The 23,099-nt window shown below is 44.7% G+C and overlaps 1 protein-coding gene across 1 annotated transcript in view; it reads left to right on the top strand.

Annotated features, from left to right (window-relative positions):
- Positions 1–23,099, top strand: part of LOC119160824 (cysteine/serine-rich nuclear protein 3) — a 183,630-nt gene that overhangs the window by 11,405 nt on the left and 149,126 nt on the right. The window lies entirely within an intron of this gene.

Below are 23,099 nucleotides of genomic sequence, written 5' to 3'. Positions count from 1 at the left end.
CGCAGGCTGCACAAAAGCTTGATGTACCGACCCAGACAGTGATGCTGGGGAGTGTGTGGAAGCTGAAGTTTCCATGTACTGCAGCAGATATGCAGTGTAATTAATTACCTTGAGTAAATGGTAATTGAAGTTTATATATGTGCAACCATACATGTCCAATTCAGCTGTTGATTCTGCCTGTTTAGTTTTCTGGTTGGGTGGGGAGACCTTGCCAAACAGCACCAACTACTGCAGTAGTTCAGATGATTGGGCTAGTTGGTATTTATTCTTGTTTAAACTGGATAAGGCACACTATCAAGCCTTCATTCTTGTGTTTGTGTGCCTACATTATCCAGTCCAAACTTGAAGTACTAACTATCCTTTACAGCTATTATATTATATCGCCATGTCGGGGAATATCAAACAATTGGTGAAATTAGAAGTTTACGTGAGATGCCAGTCTTTTATTTTAAGATCGATGGTATTAATTACAGCGAGAAGTACATGCACGCACTTCAAATGTTTCATTGTAGTGATGTTCTGACTTCTAAAAGCTTTTCTGCTGAGTCTAAGTTTTAGTACTATGCAGCGATCAGGATTGGTCAACAATTCCAGCCACTGTTGTGGCATGTGGAATTTTGCTGAGAAAACACTGTCCCTTCCGGTATATCGATGCGGCCTCTAGACTTCGGTAAAAGTTAAAAGTTGAAAAACCTGTCTTAGAGACCCGCAGGTCACGGGATCGAATCTCTGCCGCGGCACCCGCATTTTCGATGTAGGCGAAAATTCTCAGAACTCATGTGCTTAGGTTTAGGTGCATGTTAAAGATTAACCCGTGGTGGTTCAAATTTTCTGAGTCCTCCACTACGGCGTCTCTCATAATTATTGGATGGTTTTGGGGCGTTAAATCCCAGAAGTTGTTAAATAATATTGAAGAGCCTGTCTTAACAAAATGTGAAGTCTTTAATTCTCAAGCATTGTTTTGAGCGCGGGATTGGAATTCGGACACAGTATAGCAATTATTTATTAAACCTGCTATTTTATTAGCCGCCAATGAACCTGAATGAGTCTGCCCATAAAGAGGGACCGCATATACTTCACCATGCTACTAAAATGCCTGGGGCATTTGGGTTGCATTGAAAGCATGTGTCGTTCCAGTAGTTATAGTACTTATTTCTGGTAATAAAATGATTATACGTGGAAAACTTAAAGGACCCCTCACACCAAATTTGGAAACTTGAGATGCTTGTGTTGTTTGATAGTCCTGCATGTGGGGCCACCTCTGACCGATTATTAGTGACGAGCGTAGCCTAGAAGATACTTTAATTTGCTTTTAAAGTAAGGGTAAGTGCTCTTCATAGTATTCAGTTGCAATCGACATTTTTTGTGGTTTGACGTAGACCGTTTCACGTAGACCGGGACTCCCCTTGTGACGTTGCAGGGTCATCATTTGCGGGGCGCGCACAATACCTCGACTGGCACCTGGCGAGGACTTTTGTTTGTCACAACTCTCACTCCGTTGTCGGGGTGCTCTGAAGGTGGTTTTGGCGGCTTACGCCAGGAATGCTCTTCTTTTTTCTGAAGTGGGCATGCTCAAAGCACCCACATCGTTTCATTCTTCACTATACGTGGGTCCCCCTCTTTGAGAACAGTCTCAGGCACTGCTCCGCTGTGGGGTGCTAGTTTCTTATGGTATTTAGGCGCGCATTTCAAACTGATGAAAAATGGTTCTGAATTAACGCCGCTAACATTCATTATACGATGTGTTTAAGCATTTACGATATAATTTTGGCATTACTTGAAGCAAAGCTACGAAGTACTGTAAAAAACTTGCAAACAAAATTTTTGCTGTCAGGGGTTCTTTAAACAGCTTGAGGCATCAGGGAGAGCTGCCCTGAATACAAATCGCGAGGAAATATCTGGCAGCCCGACGTCTCGACACGTGAAAATTTACCCTGTCTGCCTGAAAGTGAGGGGCAGTGAGTTAATTTCACTTTTTGGGATATTATATAAGCACGCATTCCTGTGCACATATGTATTTTCTCAATACATGGTAGAACTACTCGAGCATAGTGGCTGTTAAAGTAATGTTCGTAAAGTTGTGACAGGTCACTGCTCGAAAAGGTTGACTTGCTGCTCCAAAACGTGCGCCAAAGTGGGTTTGGTCGATTGCATCGCTGTATTCCTTCGTGTTGACCAAAGATGAGCCTCCTCTGTCCTCCCAAGTGTGGCAGGCCCTTGGCTGTCATCTGTCTATTGTGGCAATGCAAAAAGGGGTGAAGCTAAAAGAGACAAACTCACTCTTTCACCGCAAAGGCGAACAAAAGTCGATTTTTTCTTTTTCTCGAAATGAGCACAGCCGAAAACAAACTTGTACTATGTTTCTAGCTAGCGATTTGATTCTGTGTGTGAAAAATGTAACACCTATGACTTCAGGGTAATAGATATTTAATTATAATGAAATGAAATACCGAGATATGACAATTTTGTTGCTATGAAATATTGAGGGATTTGGAATGACAAGGTTCTCGGCAACTTTAAATGGGTAGGTAGCGACTTCTTGTTATTTAGCAACTGAAGTTGTCTTTCGCTCAACTACTTCATTGAAAATATATGTGGGTGAAAACTTTTGCCATTGTGCTATACCTGCAATTCCTGTATATGCTCCCCAATTCTGCGATCACTGCATTGCTCTTATAGAATGGTTAAAAATGCAAAGCATTGCTATTACAAAATACAGGCATTATTAGTTTGCATGCTTCCCCTTCTTCCATACACAATCCTGTAAGCAAGGAGATGATGAATTAAACAAAAATCGGGAAAGAAAAGGCAGGGATGTTAACCATTTTATCTTTGTACAAAGCTGAAGCAATCGGGAGAATACCGAAGAATGCAACATAGTGTACGCATGTGTAGAAAAGTTATGTTACAGATATATGTACCATTTTTTGAGGGATTCACTACGTTTATCGTTTTCTCTTAAATTTTCTTTAGGGGTGAAAAACTCAATTTGAGATTTGACAGAGTTTATGGCAAGAATTGGTCAGAGAAGCCATAGTGGAGGACTTTGCATTTAGTTTGACCCCTGCAAATTAATTGACTAAGTGCGGATTGCTTTCTACTCTGACATTATCAGGATATGGTGGTACTCTTTACTCACAATTTGTGTTGTCCATAACTGTACTATTAAAGAGAATTGTGCAGACCTGTTCTGAGAGAGTATTCGTATCACTTTTTAAATAAATCTATGTTGTAGCTGCGTCCACCCTGCGCAAGAAGTGTCTCGGCCTTTACATGGGGAAATCTCTCGGATGGCCCACAAAGTGCTTTGCGTTGAGGTGCCTCGGCATTCCTAAAAGAAGCGTCACCGATGTTTTATGTGCTCAGATGGTTTGGCATATTTAAGACACTAGTCATCTATTTAATTATTACTGAATTGTGGTTGATAGCGCTTAAATGTAGCTACTAGATTTTTTACCCACAAACCAAAATGCTGGATCATATTGTTTACTACGGTGTGAATTTTGCTTGGAAAAATACCATTTTAATATTTTTGAAAAACCATGAAGAAGCATTTTTTTAAGGAGCGCAGGAAAAATAATTCAGAGCAAGATTATAGAGCATAAAATACTAGTGCGTGTTGCTGCATTATTATTTACCTACAGTAAGCTCTCGATAATTCCAAACTCAAAGGGACCCCAGAATTTTGTTTGAATGATCAGGTCGTCTCATAAATATGATCCAAGGTGACTTAAAAGTCAAAGTTGTCTTGTAACGAAACATGGAGAATTACGTGGATGCTATATTCTCTCATGCTTAACGTGCCCTGCATATAAGCTTTGATAATGACAAGATGCAGAAAATACAGCTAAGAAAATGAGATCCTCGCATATTGTCTTGAAGCCAAATTGCTCATTGAGTACAACTGACACCAAGTTTAGCTCTGGCTTTTGTGTGTATTTTGCTTTATGTGTAAGAAAATACGGTATGTGCCCAGCTTGGAACATTGAAAAAAAAAATTAGGAAATTTGTAAAGCACGAGTTGGTAGGGATAGGGGGGGGGGTACATTCTAGATGAAAACTGGCTTGCGTTTTTATGGTCTGCCTCACACTCCGAATGATGGTCAGTAATGTTTTGTGAGTTAGCAAGATCATATTAATGTCTCAATGAGTATGTTAATGACTTGATGAAGGAGTGCATGAAACGATTTTTCATTAATATTGTGAGCGCAGTCACCGACTCTTCTTTATCAATTGGACGTGTCTTCATCATTTGTATAATTTCCTCATCTTTAGATATCATCATCAGTGTGTGGCAGCTCGAGAAGATCTTGGAGGTGGTTCCAAAACCAGGTTTTGGCAACATCAGTTAGGTATAAAGGGACCGTTCGCAACTTGTGTAGAGTATCCCACCTGTTCAACTCGCTGACGAGGTCGTAGGTGTGTAGCCATTCTTCAACGTCATCCCCTTTGAGACCCGAGAATACTGGCGGATCACGCTAGTGGCTGTGGATGGCCAGGGTCGACGGCGGAGGCTGCACTGGGCTGGTGGCGTTGGATGGACCAGGATTGTCTTGCACTGCCATGGCAGGTGGTAGTAGACGACGACCCGAGCGGAGCTCCAGTGGTAACGTGCGAGAGGACTTGGGGATCGAGAAGCACCGTCCACCACTTATGAGGAAGAGCTTTATTGGAGGCGAGCTCGAGCTGGCTTACACTGATGATGATATCTACAGATTAGGAAATTATACAAATGATGATGACACGTCCAATTGATAGAGAAGAGTCGGTGACTGCGCTCACAATATAACATTGGCACTGCTTGGTTGGAGGGAAGGCAGTTATGCGGAAATTGGGAATTCAGGTTGGTTCTATAGTTACTCCAATTCTTAGTGATTTACACCTTATCAAGATTGACAAACTTTTAAAAGAACCACGTGTCGGTGGCTGTATTCTACTAGATCTTCAAAAGTGCTGTCAATGTTCTCGTTGAAGCATTCTAAAGTTGTAAAAAGCAGCGTACCCATGTCATGTTTTAAGCCTTCCCTGACTTAGTGGTTTGAGCACAAAATGACTGCCAGCTTTAACGCACTGGTTATACATCTTTTAGATGTAGCTTACCCTTGCTTTGCAGTGTGTCTTTAAACAAGTCTCTTCGTTTGTCAAGTCAGAGCATGGTTGCAAAAAGCAATGGGAAAAAACATGTTACAGGGATTCCTCATGATTATTGCATATTTCACAGGCTAGAGAAAGGTAAGTAGATAAAGTGTTAATGTTTTTAATGCTCATGATAGGTCAAGTCAGATGTGCACCAGTGCGTACAGAAACAATAACGAGTATTAGACAGTGAGTGGACTGACATTTTTTTGTAAAACATAACAAATTAACTGATTGCCTTAGAAGCGTAGTGTATGTGGTTTATAAGGTTCTTTTCTAGGTGCAGCCACTTCTGCGTAGGACAGATGGGCCGCTATGTTAACCAGAAAAAATTGGAGCACAAAAGATCGTTAACTGGAGGCTCACCCTTCAATCTTATCTTCACATTGTTAAGAGTGTAGATGCCTACTGAAATTTGCTGAATGTTTAGGTTAATGTCAGCATAAGACTGTCGTAACATGTCTGATGGTTGGGGCATCACATATCGATAATAGCGGTAGTGCATGTCTGAGCCAACCGCTTGTTAACTTGCATAAAGAAGAGATGAAATGCCTTAACAGTAATTGCTTGTGTAAATTTTTGTTCACGACTGATTGTTCGGTATTTCCTTCATATCCAGCTTTCAGGGACACTGACCGATCAGGGCTCCCAGCGGCCACAGCTGGAAGCTCGTGCGTTTTGAATGGGACGGGGTCATTTTTCATCGATTAAAAAATCGTAGATACGGAAACTCCAAAAGTTCTTAAAGAGGCAAGTTCTAGGAGCTGTACTGCAGTTCACAAATGCAGCATCATTCTGTTCTCACGCCGAATAAAGTTTACACAATGGGACCCTATGAAAGCCACCTAAATCACACCTTGTTCTTCGGGACAAAAGAAGCCTGTTTTAAAAACTAGGCAGAATCCTGCAAATTTCTCGGAGATCTATACGTGAACTAAGCTTTGATTTGAGCCCGCAATAAAGTTTTTGTGACGAAAAATACACTGGAAAATGCGGTTTTCTACAACACAGTCGCGCCGCAGACTCGAGTCTTGGACCACAGTATCTTGATAAGAAAACAGACAGAATGTCGTCCGGGCGGAATTTTATGTCACGATGGATGTTCAGAGAGCGATGCCTAACAATCTTTCATTTGTTGTTGTAGCTCTCAGGTACAACTTTAAGCATCTCAGCGATGAAAAAAAAGTGTTATGCTTCTGCTGTGCTCATCGGAAGAGTTGAAAAAAAATCTTCTGAATATTCTGCACGTTTGGGAAGAATACCTCTGGGCAATTGGCAACCGCTTACATCGCAGACATGCTCACCGTTTCACACTTCTCTCGCTTCCATTTCGCAGCCCATACTGCTAACTTCCTTTGCAATGCCGAAGTTGAGATAATGTTCGATTACACATCAGAAAACTTCTTGGTATTGGGCAGAGTGGCAGATTCGGGAATATTCTGTGGCAGAAAAGAAGCAAGAATCGTCAATGTGGGCCAATTCTTTTTAAAGCGCTCATTGAACTGGTGTAATAAATAGTCCAGAAAAGCCCAGAAATACTAAAAGCCTAAAATGCATTTAACGCGAGCCACTGGCACATTACTTCGATGAAGCTGCCTACCCGTGACAAGCGCATCCTAATTTTCGCCAGTTGTCACGTGTGCACTGGAAGCAGCGTCGCCTTTTGAGAAATAATCGTCAAGCATTATACTATACGGCGTTTCGGCGCAACCATCTGGTCTCGTAGCAGGGTGCTAATCTACCCAGGACACGAACTACCTAGCAATACGTGTAGGCAGCGTATTTCAAGGGGCTGACTTCGAATTGCTAGGAAGCAACGCGCTCACCAAAGTTCGGGCAGTGACACCCCGACTTTGAGAAACGAGAACTTTCGCGACGATACATGTCGGCTGGTAAAGTTCCGCCTTAAACATTAGCGCTCGTTTCTTGCCTGGTGGAAAGATTCTCCCGGGTATACATTTCCTCCGCTTCCCTTCAGGTGCCGGTAAGGTCGCGTTCGCCCAGTATCTTACTTTGTGTACGAGACGTCTCACGTTTGTGATTGCGCCCATACGGAAGGCTGGTAGTTTCTGTGGCATTTTGATGAAATACCACAAACATGAATGAACGCGAAGGAGTTTATGGCAGCAGTGAAATTCCAGCTACTCTCATCACTATGCCCAAAACAGACAATGAACAGGCATGGACGGTGCAGAGTAGAGCGCAAGTAAACTCGTGTTGCTTGTGCTGGCAGTTCTCATCAGAGTTCACGCGTTCTGAAAAATGCAGTATGGTGCACTATGCTCTGAACAACTCCGGAGTTCATTCCTTCATCACTGGTGATCCAATCACTGAAGATTTTGTGTGGTTTGAGGCTGCTCCTGTTCACGCCGTTGTAAATGCTAAAGACATATGAATGCACTTATGCTGCGCGGTGAAATATTCTGTGCAGTTCTGAATTTGTTGACATAAAAGGAAATATTGGCTGCACGCTTGCAAACAACGGAAGGCACCTTGCCGCAACACTATCGTTTTAGGGATCCGAGTGACGAAATATACGAAAAAAAAGAACATTCCGCGTTTTTTGTACGTATTTAGGTGTTTTAGCGCATATACGCAGCAAACAAGATAGTTCTGTGTGAGTAGGTATAGTCAGGTCGCACGTGCATTTTCAATTTGTACAAAGTGAAAATTTCTCATCAATCACCTTGTCCTCGCAGATTGCACGATAAAGCCTCTACGATTGGAGTACTTTATTACTATCAAAAGTGACAGTGCAACTGAAAGTCTGCCCGAAAAATTACGTGTGCAAAATCGTGTTGCCAATGTGCAACATCTCTTACGAAAAAATTACTTATTGCATATCGCTAACACGCTTGGATGCACGCATTAAAGTAAAAAAATGTTGACTCAGCTGCTGTCCCGCAGGTACTCAGCTGCTGACCCGCAGGTCTCGAGATAGAATCCCGGCGGTGGTGGTGGCTGCATTTTTGATGGAGGCGGAAATGCTGTCGGCCCATGTGCTCAAATTTTGCTGTACGTTTAAGAAACCTAGGTGGTCTAAATTTTTGGAGCCCTCCACTATGGCGTCTCTCGTAATCACATGGTGGTTTTCGGATGTTAAACCCCACTTATCAACCAATCATTCTTAGAGTACTTTTACTTACTCTCTTCACAACCTTATGCATGGTGATAGGGGGAATCTCATGATTTGGGTATATATGTACATCATCTGTTTAAACTACTGCCGATAGTGACCTCACAGAATAAAGCTAATGCCTGTACCCCCCCCCCCCCCCCCTGTCGGGTTGGTGTGACCCACCCCCCCCACTCCAAAAAAAATTTCTGGCTACTACCCTGCTAGAAAGGCACTTGCATATGCGAATGCAGGACAGAGTGCACATGATAACTTTAATGGCAAAAAGGAATGACCTACGGCGACTTCGCCGCTAGAAGACAGTGTCAGCAAAGGTGTACACAAAAGTAGATTTGCCGCTTTGAGGCGGCAGAGCTAGTGCACTGCTGTGATGTAGTACTCCTCACTGTAGCCAGCATTCGCATAGGCAAAAGATGGTGTGTTCGAACTCCTTTTGAAATTTTTAGGTTTTGTATGTATATACACGCACATGTAAAAATGGACGCACGGGCATACATGAGGTGTGTATCGATACCCTCCCCCTTTCCCTCGCCGACTGGCAGGTCCACCGCAACGCAGAGGTCCACCGCAACGGCGGTGGACCTCTGCGATGAACTGATGTGCGCGGAACAGACGACGAAACGGTATAGGCAAGAAGATGCGGAAACGTGACAAAGCGTGGCTGCACATAGTTTCCATAGCAACAACACAGATATCTCCCATCAGCTGCTTCGCTGCTGGCTTGCGTTTCGTTCCTTTAATTTTTGGCACTCCCCACTTTCCTATCAAACAAAAAATATCTGAACAAAAAATGTCCGCCATTCCTAAGTGGAAGTGGCGGGAGGGCGTCGATAATACAGTTGAGAGGAATGCAAGATTTCAGGGCTGTTTTTTTAAGGCGAAACAACACCCTTTGTACACATTCTTTCTTTAGTATACTCTGCTTTTCTGCTCAGTGTACTATCTGCGGTTTTACGTTTCAAAACCACGAGATGATTATGAAAGACGCCGTAGTGAGCGCTGGGGAAGTTTTGACCATCTGGTGTTCCTTAACGTGCACTGACAATGGACATTTCACCACCCACTACCGTTTCGCCTCCATCGAAATGTGACTATTTCAGCCTGGATTGAACCCGCGACCATTGGGTCAGCAGCCGAGCTCCATAACCTCTGCTCCACTGCAGCAGTCTCCTGATCAGCATATTTTCATCAGGAATATTAACCGATGACACACTAGTTTTGTTGCCCCTCCATGGTGGTCTAGTGGCCAAGGTACTCGGCTGCTGACCGGCAGGTCGCGTGATCGAATCCCGGCTGCGGCAGCTGCATTTTCGAAGGAGGCGAAAATGCTGTAGGCCCGTGTGCTCACATTTGGGTGCACGTTAAAGAACGCCAGGTGGTCGAAATTTTCGGAGCCCTCCACTACAGCGTCTCTCATAATCATATGGGGGTTTTGGGATGCTGCAATCCCACTTCATTCGCTGTTCAAAGAGTAATCCTGTCTAAGTTCAAGCATGGGCACATGCATGTCGTCTTTACTGCTGACTTACGCGGAACAGGTACCTATGTCAGCACTAGGATACAACAGAGTTTATGAATTTATGAAAAAAGATGAGAAAGAAAATTCCATGCTAGCAAGTGTTTTTCGCATTCAAGTTCTGCCTATAGATTCAATGAGTGAAGGTTAACATAGACTGCCCTCCGCACAGTGTTCATGAGCTAAACCCAATGATGGTTCATCAAACTAATGAACAGATCAAGCACGCATTGCTTGTTTGCCTGAATTGGCCAATCAGTGTTTCGATGCTCGCTGATCGCTGGAAAGAAAAGAAAAAAGAAATGATGGCACTGCGTCAAATTCTGCCTGCGGTCTCGTATCACATTCCTACTTGGCGGTCGCTTTTTCATCGATGTTTTTTTATATCAGTACAATTCTGTGTTCGCTTAACGTCAATATTAGTCATCGATATCCTTTTCAAGCGACCTTTCTTCGTGAACAGTCTTTTACAATTCCTTTAACCTTCATTTGAGGACACTAAAAACGCAGCGTGTTTGGCGGCAGTGACGGGGTAATGTTTAGATTTTGCAAACTTTAAATCGAGGCTGGCAAAAACTAAGGAGTGCTGTTGTCTTACCGCAGAATGAAAATTTTATTATTTCTGTTTAAGCACTACAAGTTTTGGGTTTAAGATTAACTTTAGAGTCACTATTACAGTGTTCATTAAGCAAGTTAACATGCCAAGCTTGACAGACTGGAAAAAAATAATCTCACATGTTTGTAAGGCTCAGAAGCATACTGTGCTGATTGAAGATGTGTAGTGCTCATGTATAATTTTATTCATTACTTGGTGATTTTAGCTAAAACACCTTGTAGAGGTGGGAAGATGTAAACTATAGGGCGCAATGTTCTGCTATCAGACTCTATGCGCATAGAAATAAAGTTATAGACGTGTGGTGGGCACAACACTGCAATGCGAATCTCGATGGCACAAACGAGTATATCCTGTTAGACAAGAAACTGCGCCACTGTGCAATTGGGTACTGTGAGAGCATAGCACTTATCACATTCATTGGCGCCGTGCAAACGTACATAGCAAAGGATTGCTCTCTGCAAATAAAATGCTGCAAAAAAAAAATCACAACAAATAACACTTTTGTGACAGAATGATTGTCCACACAATCATAGGTAGTCTGTGGCACCATAGAACTGTGCATAGTGATATTTTAGGAAGCGTTTCTATAATATGCAAGCACGCTGGACAATTTACCAGCGTCTTCATTTAGGCTCCCAGAAGCCGCTTTCAACTTGTGAAATAAAAATCACTCAGGCTCTTTTATTGTGAAGTGAATTCCACATTTAATATCATCACCCTAAATGATTTGAAGGTATGTACGATGGTGGGAATGTGTCTAGATATCGGCTAATGAAGCATAGAGTGCACATGTGCGTTGTGATTATTGAACCGGTACTAAAACGCATCATGCAAACAGCAACATGCAAATGGAGCACGCAAGCATATCAACTACACTATCTGCCTCACAAGAAAAGTCGCTACGAATTTTCAAGCTGAAATCATTGGCGGTGCTTTTAGCCACAGTGGTATTCATCTGATTGCATGCCTTGAGTTAAAGTTTGCAACATTATTGGCAACCAGTGGGTGTAATATACTTAATATTACGAACTTTGGAGGAAGTAAGAATGTCCTGGGAATTCCTACAACACCGATACATGGCACGGAGTGGCTCTGGAAAAACTTTCTCTGGCTGCTCGCTCTGCGTCCACATGTTGCAGTGTTTCTTCAGAATTGCTGGCATTGGGTGTGGACACCTTATGCGTGAGTACAAGGTTTGTTGTGTAACGCGGTATACTTCTTATTGCTGGTGTGATTTGCCGTGGAGTGTGCTGTCCACCATGTGCCACTAATTTGTTCATGATGCTCATATATTCTGATTGTGGTGCAGTGCGCTTAGGGTACATCTACTTACCCATTATAGAGCCGGTAACATGTAGTACATCCATGCTGACGAAAGCTCGCCCCGCTGACAAAACACGTTATATATATATATTGTACCGGGGCACATTGGCGCCAGCTCTGTGCCTGTGAGAAAAAAGACAACGTTCGTGTGTTGCGCGCTCGGCCCCCTGCTTTCTGTGCTACAACTGTCTTGCTTACCCTGGTGAGTCACTTGCTCAAACTCCTCCGATGGACACGCTTGTCACAATATATATAAATAAATAACTATAAATATGTATATGTGTAAGTGTGTGTGTTTGTGACAGACCTGAATAAAACTAGATACATAGTGACACAAGAGTGGAACTCACGACTGTCACGTTCTGTGGCGGTCCTAACAGTAATAATAATACTTGGGGTGTAACGCCTTTAAATCACGGCATGGTTATCATGGAAGCTGTATAGCGGAGGGCTCCGGGAATTCGTAACCACTGTGGGTATTTAAGATGTACATAAATGTGACGCTAACCGGAGTATCAAGTAATAGTTTGGAAAGGTGGGCGAGTTGCTTTGAGGACATTCTTGGTAACATTTCGGCACGCACACAGCTAATTATGTGCACGCCGAAATGTTATTAAGGAAGGAGTATCTAGCCTAGATTCGTACTGACCTTGGAGGACGCTGTGGTTGCCGAGGTGAATGGACGCTTTTCACGTCAGCCCCATTCTCATCAAATGATTTCGCAGCGAATACAGCCAGGCACCGCTCAGATTTATACACCATCTAATTCTTCTCGTCACTGAAAATCTGAAGATACCATATTCTAAGGTGGGTGATCATTCTTCGAAATTTTATGACCGAAAACCAGCTCCCGCCAAGAAGCATCTGCTACCAACGCTCTGCGTCGACTTGGGCGGCCTTACAATAGCCAGGCCTCGGCGTTTGCACCATACAGGCCATAATAATCAATAATGGAGGTATCCCAGCAGAATGAAGATGTCACCCAACGGGAAGACGACATAGGCAACAGATGAACAGAAGTTCGAAGCACAAAACGGGCTGAGGAAGGGAGCTTGCAACGCTGTGGTAGCTCTAGCCCTATCCCAACGCCCAGAATGCATGGTGCAAATCTGATATCCCGGATAACCAGAGCAAGCAAAATGCCAAGACTGCCGACAGGCGACTGCAAGATAGTCGTAAGGCCAAGAGGAGGAAATGCAGCTATCCAAGCTCAGCTTAACAGAGCTAGACAAAGCTTTGTACGAAGCAGCCGAGATCTCTTATGAAGAAAGAGAGACGGACATGATTTGTCTGAATAACTTCCAGAATAACTTATACCTGTGTCACACGAACGCGCAGAAAGTCTTTTAAGTAAGCGGTCTTTTACGAAGTTGAAAGACTTTTAACAAAGAGGTGTTTGCGGCGCAGACACATGGCAGCAACGATCTCCTTTTAGTGTTTTCGTCCGAAGACGCTAGCGAAAGCGTGGCGCTAGCAGTTAAAAGAGAAGCAATGAAAATTAAACGATGTATCACGATGTACAAATTAAAGACTTGTTGCACTGCTCGTTTCTTCAAATAAATTTAAGAATAAGAGATGAAGAAACACCAATGTGAAAGTTTGTTGCACTAGTTAAGGAAGCATTCCCATAATTAGCGACGTGCGCAAGTCCGTCTGGCACCACTGGGCTTTTATTTACCGTATTTGTTTTTCGCTGCTCTCGACTGCTCTCGACACGTTATGGGCGACCGTACGGGAGAAAAAGCGAGGATCACAAGCCTCACGGCCTGCCTTCTCGCTCTGGAAAGCGAGGCAGACGCTGCAAAAGCCGCCAAGGAGAGGATAACGTGTCTGCTTCCGACCATTGCAGACGCTGCCTTTTCCGTGGGGCGCCGGCTGCTTGATCTGCGGAGTTGGCCATAGACGCTCGGACTCGGACCACATGAATGACGGGCAAACACACGACTGCCACGCTTTCCTCGCTTGTGCAAAATAGCGCGGCGCGAGACCGAGCGTCACCACGTGATATTGCCGACGCGTTGTAGCTGCTTACGAGAGTAGAAAAGGAAATAACCATTAAAAGAGTTCAGTACACCTTCTGCAGGATATGAAATTTGTTTTTACAAAGAGTTTTGGTGACAGAAAAATAAGCGTTCGCTCTTTTTTTCCCACCACTCGAAAATTGCTGGCGCCCACTGGTTTCGAGGCTACTCATTCGGAGCCGTAAAAGAGATCGACGAACTCCGCTTACGAAAAAGACCGCTTCTGAAAAGGAGTTCGCTCTGTGCCGTGTGTCTGCTGTCAGGAACTCCTTTTCAGAAAAAGACTGCTTACTTAAAAGACATTTAGGTGCCCGTGTGACAGGGGTATTAGTCGTCAGCACCCCAAACCAAGACCATGCAGACAAATACTAAGGTATCAAGCACTCCTAAGCCAATTACAAGTTGTATTGACAAGTTGTATGAGGTGAGAGCATACGAGACGGCCACAGATCTCTTTGCTAATGGTGTAATCAAAGTAGTCCCCTTAAACGAAACCCCATGGGACATCACCGCAGCAATTATTACAGCCCGGAATTCTACGGTGATCGCAGCCGAACATCTGGGCAACACCACGGCAGTGATAGTCCTTTTTGACGGCAGCAGAGTCCCGACGCACGTCATGTGCAGAGGAGTGCTCACGCGCTGTTCGCTATACAGGAAACAAGTGGACTTTTGCAAACAGTGCAACAGACTTGGGCACAGGAGCGACGTGTGTTGGAGGCCAAACGACAAGCTATATGCGGCTTGTGGAAAGCCTGATCCGAGCGAGGACCACCACTGTCAACCACGATGTCAGCTGTGTGGCAAGGATGATCCCATGGTCGACAAACTCTTCAAGGCCAAGTTCAAGACATCCTACATCGTAAAGCAACACCAGTGGTTCCGACAACTGCAACAGACGCAAGAGAACTACCCCCTACCATTAAGCCAACCGATTGCTGGAGGTCCAAATTCCGTATGAAGGCAACGTCTGGGTCAACATCAAGATCCTGGTCCTGCACAACGCCACGCGACCACACCTCCCAGTCTCCGGGACCGAGAAGGCGCACTCCATCCCGTTCCAGATCCCGGCCTAAGCCAAAGGGTTGCAATGGCCATCAAGGGAACCCGGCATTCACGGCGAGCTGGTCAAACGTGGCGAAAGGGACGCGCCCTGAGTCTTCGGGGGAGACTGCGCATAATGTCAGTGATATAGCCGAGCTGAAAAAAGAAAACACTGAGCTTAGAGAATTGATATCTCGGCTTACTTGGGAAATTCAAAGTCTTAAAAACTGCACAGATAGAGCTTCTAGTCAAATGCGTTCCGTGGCCCAAGAGCGCCTCGAAGAAATGCCAGATAACCGAATGGATGAGGACAGTACCCTGCCACCTCTTAAAAGAAAAGCTCGGGTGTCTAATGATTAAACTGCAGCTCAAACCTCGAACATTAATCAAACATTGTCTGAAAGAAAAAAGCAGCTAAGGAACAGGTAGAGGCACCAACAACCTCTCCCTTGCAATATCTATGATCATGAATAGACTAGATAAACTCGAAGCTAACGTAGCCAATCTCAATCCGAGGACACCTGCAGTACCTCCAGCTACCAATATTGCAATGAGCACTTATCTCGGGACACCACATCAGCAGCTATATCAACTAATCTCATGAGGCCTGTCTCCTTTCATCCCCCTTCCTTTTCGATAGCCAACTCAAAATAGGCAAGCCCAGAAAAGGCGACTTGATTATTTGGCAGTTGAATTGCACGAGCTATGAGGGGAAGAGAGCAGTCCTGCAACAACACCTTAGCGACAAACCCAAACCGGATGTTTTAATTTTACAGGAAACTAAGTATTTAGCTAAGCTACCGGGATATCGGGCGATCAGCCCCACAACAGAGGATAATAGAACACTAATTACCCTTGAAGGAAGGGATTTGTAGCAATCTGCCATGACACCCGCATCACAGAAATTGAGCATATACTCGTAAAACTTGCCCCTACAAAAAAAAAAAAAATGTGCAAGCACATTTATTCTGAATTTGTACAGCATTCCCACACACATACGACAACGCTTCCTTCTTCTCTTTAAGAAGGCCGTAGAAATAGTGGGACACAATCCACTCGTTATAGGTGGAGACTTCAACACTCCACACAGTGCTTAGGATACGGATACACAAGAGCCAAAGGAAAAACGCTATGGCATGATATTTCAGAAACGGGCTTAACTCTCATCACCGACCCTGACTCCCCTACACGTATGGGAACTGGGCTTGCGAGAGACACCGCTCCAGATCTAACATTAGTTCGTAACCCGGGAACCGCTAAATGGAAAAACACATTCGATGATCTGGGGAGTGATCATCGAATATTAGAAATCAGGATAGAAACCATGGGTGTCGCAGAATTTCAGACATAAATTATATGGACCGACTGGGATAGGTTTTGGAAAGTCAGAAATGCCAAAAAGCAAGACCCTATTAGCAATATTGAAGATTGGATCAAAGATGTCAATAACGACGTCAGCGAGGCACCTAAACTATTACTTCAAATCTCCCCCTAGAGCAGATTGATAACGGTCTCCCACACATGTGGGAAGCCAAACAATCACTGCAGAATTTATGGCGGGGACAGAAGCACGACCGACCCTTGCGCAAGCGCATAGCCAAGCTGGACAAACAGATCGAAGGACATTGTAAGCAGCTAAGCAAACAGCAATGGGACCAAGTCTGTAATAGTTTCGACGGCCGAATGAACGCTGTCCATACATGGCGCATATTCAAACGCCTGTTAGACCCAGATAACACCAAATCAGCAAACAAACAAACCTTGCATAAACTGGTTCACTGGTGTAACGGCAGTGAGGAGGACTTTATCGCTAAGGCTAGCAACACGTACATTCCTGCCATGCCCGTAATAGAGCACGGACCATATACCGGAGGCCCGAATTACCTTTTAGATGAGTTTATCATGGCTGAAATCAGGGCTGCGCTACAGAAGCTAAACACCAAATTTGCACCGGGACCAGACGGGATCACCAATAGAACACTACGGAATCTTGACGACCAAGCCATAGAGAACATCACGCATTACATTGACGAGTGCTGGACCGAGGGCACTATTCCGAAACAATGGAAAAAAGCTAAAGTAATCCTCATCCACAAGCCTGGAAAACCTCCCGATCTGTCGAACTTATGCCCCATATCACACGTCCTGTGCTGGGAAACTGATAAAACACGCGTCTCTAGACAGAGTCAACACCTATCTTAAGGAGAACGAGATCTACCCAGTCTTCATGTTATGGTTCTGCACACGGCGCTCCACGCAAGATGTCATGCTGGAAATTAAGTAGCAGATTCTAGACAACAAAACAAGATCCACCCGAGCGATCTTAGGATCAGACCTTACAAAAGCTTTCGACAAAGCATTGCATACGGAAATATTGCATCAGATCTGCTAATTAAGCTTAGGATCGAGAGTGTATAACTATGTCAAGGACTTCTTAACCGACAGAACAGCATCTATCGCAGTGGGAGAACTGAGATCTGAGAAAAGGCTTATGGGCAGTGCTGGTACCCCGCATGGTTCAGTCATATCGCCAATGCTGTTTAATCTCATAATGATAAGACTCCCGGCACGCCTTAACTCAATATACAGAATACATTATTCAATATATGCAGAATATATCACAATCTGGGCGTTTCAAGGTAGTGACGGAGAGATAGAGCAGACGCTCCAGAAGGCCGTCACCACTATTGAGGAGTATATTGAAGGTACAGGCCTCGAGTGCTCGCCAGATAAAGCCGAACTCCTCTATCGCCCCACTTTTAAAGGCAGACCACCCAAGGGATACAGCCGGGATCGCGCTTACGAAGAGATCCAAATTGCACACCAAAAACGGCTGGACTATTTCTATAGTGCAACAGATCGGAGTGCTTGGACTCGTCATCGAGTCTAAAGGTGCAAACGGCGAAACCGTTAAGAGGTTAGTAACTAAAGTTACCAACGTAATACGGCTAATTAAGAGAGTCGCAAACAAACACCAGGGCATGAAAGAGGCTAAAGTAATCAGGCTTATGTATTCATTCGCCATAAGTCATGTTATATACGTAGCGGCATATCTAAACTGGTATACAGCCGAAAAACTTAAGATCGACACCCTCATACGAAAGGCGTACGAACAAGCTTTAAGCATTTCAGATAGCACCAGCACTGAGAAACTGTTTCAACTGGGTTTACACAACACTTCAGAGGAGCTGATAGAAGATCAACAGATTGTCCAGTTGTAGAGACTAGGGAGCACGTGTACAGGACGGAGTGTCCTTGACATGTTAGGAATAAATTACTATAGCCAATGGGGAAGTAATGGGTCGGTTCTAAAGGTGATCGGGGAAAAGATCCAGATCCCCAAACTGCCCAAAAACATGCACCCCAAACTTAATCTAGGCAGAAGAAATTCGGGGCTAGAACTCTACTCAAGGCCTACGGCAGAGACATGGAAGCGTTGTTCGTAGACTCAGAGGAGTACCCGAGTCACAAATCCTACGTTGTGGCAGTAACAAACACCGACCGCAAGTGCGTAAGCACATGCTCCATACGCTCTGATAACTAAGAAATTGCAGAAGAGGTGGCTATAGCACAGGCAGGCCATAATTTCCCCAAAATGTAGATACATCATCAGCGACTTGCAGTCAGCCATCCGTAACTATACACGAGGAAGAATATCTCCCGTGGTAACTAACATACTCCTCTGCAAGGCAAAGCTCATATCATCCGAGGAATTCAAAGAAAGGTATATCATATGGTTTCCAGCCCACACCCCATGCGAGTCCCCAGTTCCCAACGTCAACGAGGAAGCTCACCGCGTAGCGCGAGGTCTCACCGCTTTCGCGATGGAGCTTCACATGAGGTACCGGGTGGAGAGGAGTGGCGGGAGAGGGACAGAATGTTTAGGTTCTGCGACATTATCCAATTCTACCAAAAGTCGAGGCGCAGATTTCTACCACCTAGCTCCACATTAGATCTCAGGAGGTTGACTGGAGGCAACTTCACACCAGAACATTTCCCAACCCAGAGCACCTAAACCGGCTCTACCCGGAACTACACCCAGATGACTCATGTAAGCTATGTACCTTGAGACACACCACACTAGAGCATATTTTATGGGAATGCACGCAGATACAAGATAGGGATGGTCAATTGAAATTTTTAATGGAATAATCATTAATCATTAATTGATTTAGCCTTTAATCGATTGATTGCTTTCAGTGGAATGGTTCAATCGATTAATAGACATTTTTTGTGAGTGCTTTAAAACCGATATCTCTTTGTTTGAGAGGCATCGTTTGTGTTTCACATGGACCCAAATCTTCTTATCAGACGCACTGACGATCGAAAATTCCGACTTTCGAAAGTGTCGACGATGGGTCCCTTGTGTCCAGTGTGCAAAAATTCCCCCTTTCGCACATTGGACACAAGGGACCCGTCCTCGTTGATTGATGTCGCGGATTCAAGCACCTGGGGCCATCATCCTTGCACTATTCGGCAGCAGGTCATATTTTCTCGAAGCCTGCCTACTCGAGCGCATCAAAACTGGAGGCGCGTTCGGGGACGACACTGGTTGGAAAGTCGCAGCTGAAACATGCAGTGTGGAGGAGGGTGAGGAAATCCCGAGAAAGGTAAAAGAGAGATGAGGAGGGAGATGAATGAAATAAGATTCTCGCTCTCGTAAGCACGGCATCTTTTTTTGGTTTGACGGTTAGATATTGTGGAAGCCCTACATAATACTATAATTGCGGACTGATGCGATCTCTTTCTTGAAGTCACCTATGCAGAGAATACACTGAAACATGCTGGCCTCAAACAGACCATCGGTACAGGCAACTGCGGGAAATAGAGTGACACGAGTTTCTGTCTCCCGGCTAGAATAAACAGCAGCTGCGTCAGTATACTTCGCAAGTTTTGTCTGATTGTTGCCTTAACACGGCGCTACTTGCACCTTTTCAATCTTGCGTACAGTTTGACTCATGTTTCAGCTTGCCATCTTGCATCTGCATTTGAACCAACAATCGCGACGCAACATCGCTGGTTCGAAAGAAGCGAACAATCTTCTTCACCGTCATCAGCAGCGGCCGAAGGGTAATGAGAGATGTACATTCATAGTTAGGGGCATCGGCGTCAGTGACGTCCTCCAGGAAAGCCTCCGCTTCTTGTTCATTTTCCGGGACCACCACTATCTCATGCGCTTCCATTTCTGATGGAACTTTGTTCACTTCTAGATCAATGGCAGCTTGGCCTACTTGGTTGAGAAGATGGGCAACGCAGGAGACGGGCTTATCTGCGCTGAATTCATCTCGGATGGCTGCCTTAATATTCTGCCCGCCATCTGTGACAATAGCTCAAACCTTAGCCTGATCAATATGCCACTCATCGCACAGTTCGCGCATTGCTGCACGGAGATTCCGAGTTGTCTTTCTTTCTGGGATATACATAATGCCGGTTTTGATGTTCACTAGCTTACTTCCTGAAGAGTAAAAAGAAGTTTAAATTAAGACTGCGCACTTCATATCGTTACGCATCATGGCAAATAAAAAGGGCATATTCTTCCAAATTAAAAACAAATTACTTGCCTTCTCTGAAGTGAACAGTGAAACCAAGGTACGATCGCATTGTGTTTTCGTGCGTTCAAAGATCGGCTATAATGCTCAGATGATCTGCGGCTTGAATTCTCCGACCAATATGTGGTTTAAGCTCCTCATACTTCGCTTCGAGACTCTTAGTGATGGTAGGCTCGGTTGGAGGCTTATAAAGTGGCTGCAGTGCTTTCACGAACGTCTTGAAACCATCTTTCTCCGGTGTACTGAGAGGCAAGTCGTCGTGCACGATCATGTACCCGAGAGCATCAGTATGTGTTTTTTTCGGACTCGTCCGCCTGAAACGCACCAATATATAGTGTAAAGTCGTTGTAGCCTTCTCTTTTCGGTCCGACAATGTTCCTGATTACAAGTACAGAAACTTGCTTGCTAACACTACAGCATTGGCGAGGCACATTTCCATCGGTGCATCAAACGAAGGAGAAGTAGAGGCACCTGAACTTGTAGTTGCAGCCACATTAGGAAGTTCTCTAGTTGGAGCACCAGTTGTGGAAGCTGAGGCAACAGTACATTTTTCACCCTGAAAAATAAACAAAACGCAAATGGTGTAAAAAAATGCCACATTTCGCATTTTGGTGTGTGCGTGGTAGGATGGGGGAGGGGGGTGAGCGATGTCCCAGTTTTTTTAAGCGAATATGAATTCCCAACTATCCATCATTTTAAACATGTCTTCTTAAAACGAAAAATAACTAGATTTTCCTCGCACCCATCACCAATGCGAGGAAAACCTACCCAGCTTTGGCAACCACCCCGTTCGACTATGTGACTTAACGTGCTGGACGCACGGTCCTTTGCATCGACCGCTCCTGTCCTTTGTACAGGAAACTGAACTTTTTCTCCTTATTTAACTTATGCGGAAGGGCATACTGGCGCCAATAAAAAAGCCGACGATTTCAAAGATAACTTATACAAAAATGAAATGCTGTTGGCTGCGAGATACTGATAACTTACCTGAAGAGGCGGATTGGTGTCGTCCGGTTAGGGTTCTTCAACATTGTCACTTTCGTCGTTACCACCTTTCTTTGGGAGATGGACCTTTGGCACCTGAATAGAGTGCACGTGCAGCTGGTGATATCTTGAGAGTCTCCGTCACTGGCTTCGAGAAGTGCTTGCCACATTTATTAAACCTTGCAGTCCTCCCTTTCTCATCTTCAGCAAACAACGACCACACTGTGCTCCTCTTCCGATTGCCCGGCATTATGACATCCCAACGGTAGCAGTACAACCACCAAAGTTTAATAATTATACAATATAACATGCAAGCAATGCAAGCCTCACGTATACTCAGGTGACGCTCAACCAGCCTAAGGGAGTAGAGGTGAAGGCACTAGCAACAGTAGCAACTGTTGCAAGAGAGAAGCGGGCGTGTTCATTTCTGCCTTGATGGGATGAAGCCGCCACCTGCCGGGGCTTGAAGTGTTGGGGAGTGCTCAGAGTTGGACGCCGTTCCAGGTGTACGCGACGGAGATCAGGGCGAGTTCATATCTTTCTCATGGGGTATGGCCGCCGCCAGCTCCAGGCTCGTTCTGCTAGCGCAGAAATATGCGTTGTAGTGAAAGCAGTGAAAGAAAGGTGACGTGCACGGCATCTTTGTTTCAGGATAGGGCGCCTCGCAGTCATGCACTGCGGCCAAGGGCCGAGGTTGGCGGCAGGAGCGTGGGGTTCCGTAGTCGATTAATCAAATAGGTTTAATTGGATATTTTGATTAATTGAAAGGCAAAAATCAATTATAAATAATTGAATAATTGCAGACCTTTAATCGATTAATCGTAATCGATTTTATAATCCCTAATACAAGATACCAATGCAGTCTCCCCAGAACAGCTTGGGGCACGGCGGAGAGCCGTGCTGATCAGCTCAGATCGGGCAGATCAAATATGGGCTATCCGGCGAGCACGGAAGGCGGCTGAGAGACAGGGTCTCTCCACCGCCTTCGGCACGGCTCAGGCCCACGCCTCAATCCGCGGGTTAAAATAAAGTTTGCTCACTCACTCACTCACTCACACCAACCTTGAGTACGAAACTCGATCCGTACCGGCCTTTATTGCGACTAAATATGTCCGCGCGACACCGAGATCGTGGTGCGGTGTGAAAGCAAGACTGACTGCGAGTGCAAGTTCGAGCCACAGCCGCTTCGATTTCGACAAGAACTTAATGAAAAGAAAAAATACATATCTTTAACTTCGTTTCCATACTCTCCTTTTTAGTGTTGTCAAAGTTATCCAGTTTTACTTTGACGTTATGCAAGGAGAAAGCGAGCACCATATAAGTAGCACACACAAAAAAATTGGTGAGTATACAACCACAATGTTCTGTTCATACGCAAGCATAATGTTTGACGTTCGGTGAACACGAAACCCTTACGGCAGCATGCTTCTCTAATATCCACACCGATACGGCAGTGCAGAAACTAAAATCAATAAAAATAAAAACAAGCACGCTTCTTTTGATACACCAAGGGTGTGTCTACGATCGTCAGACATTTCGTGTGGAATGCTGGGAGCTGTCTGGCACGATATGTCTAGAAAAACTGTCAATTCATTGTCAGTCGTTGCCGTGAACACACCGCGCTCTTATCAGCGTACTGAGGTGAAGGGAAACTTTCAGGGTGTGTGCACCGTTTGTTTTGATTTTGATAATTTATTTAGTGATACGTCACTGTATATGTCATGGCCGGACTTTTGAATTCTTTAAGGTCGATACCCCACGTGGTGTTGTTCAG

Source organism: Rhipicephalus microplus, chromosome X (assembly GCF_043290135.1).
Source record: "Rhipicephalus microplus isolate Deutch F79 chromosome X, USDA_Rmic, whole genome shotgun sequence".
NCBI classification, from domain to species: Eukaryota; Metazoa; Arthropoda; class Arachnida; order Ixodida; family Ixodidae; genus Rhipicephalus; species Rhipicephalus microplus.
Note: the sequence above shows the minus strand (reverse complement) of the source record. Positions and strands in the feature narration are given on the sequence as shown.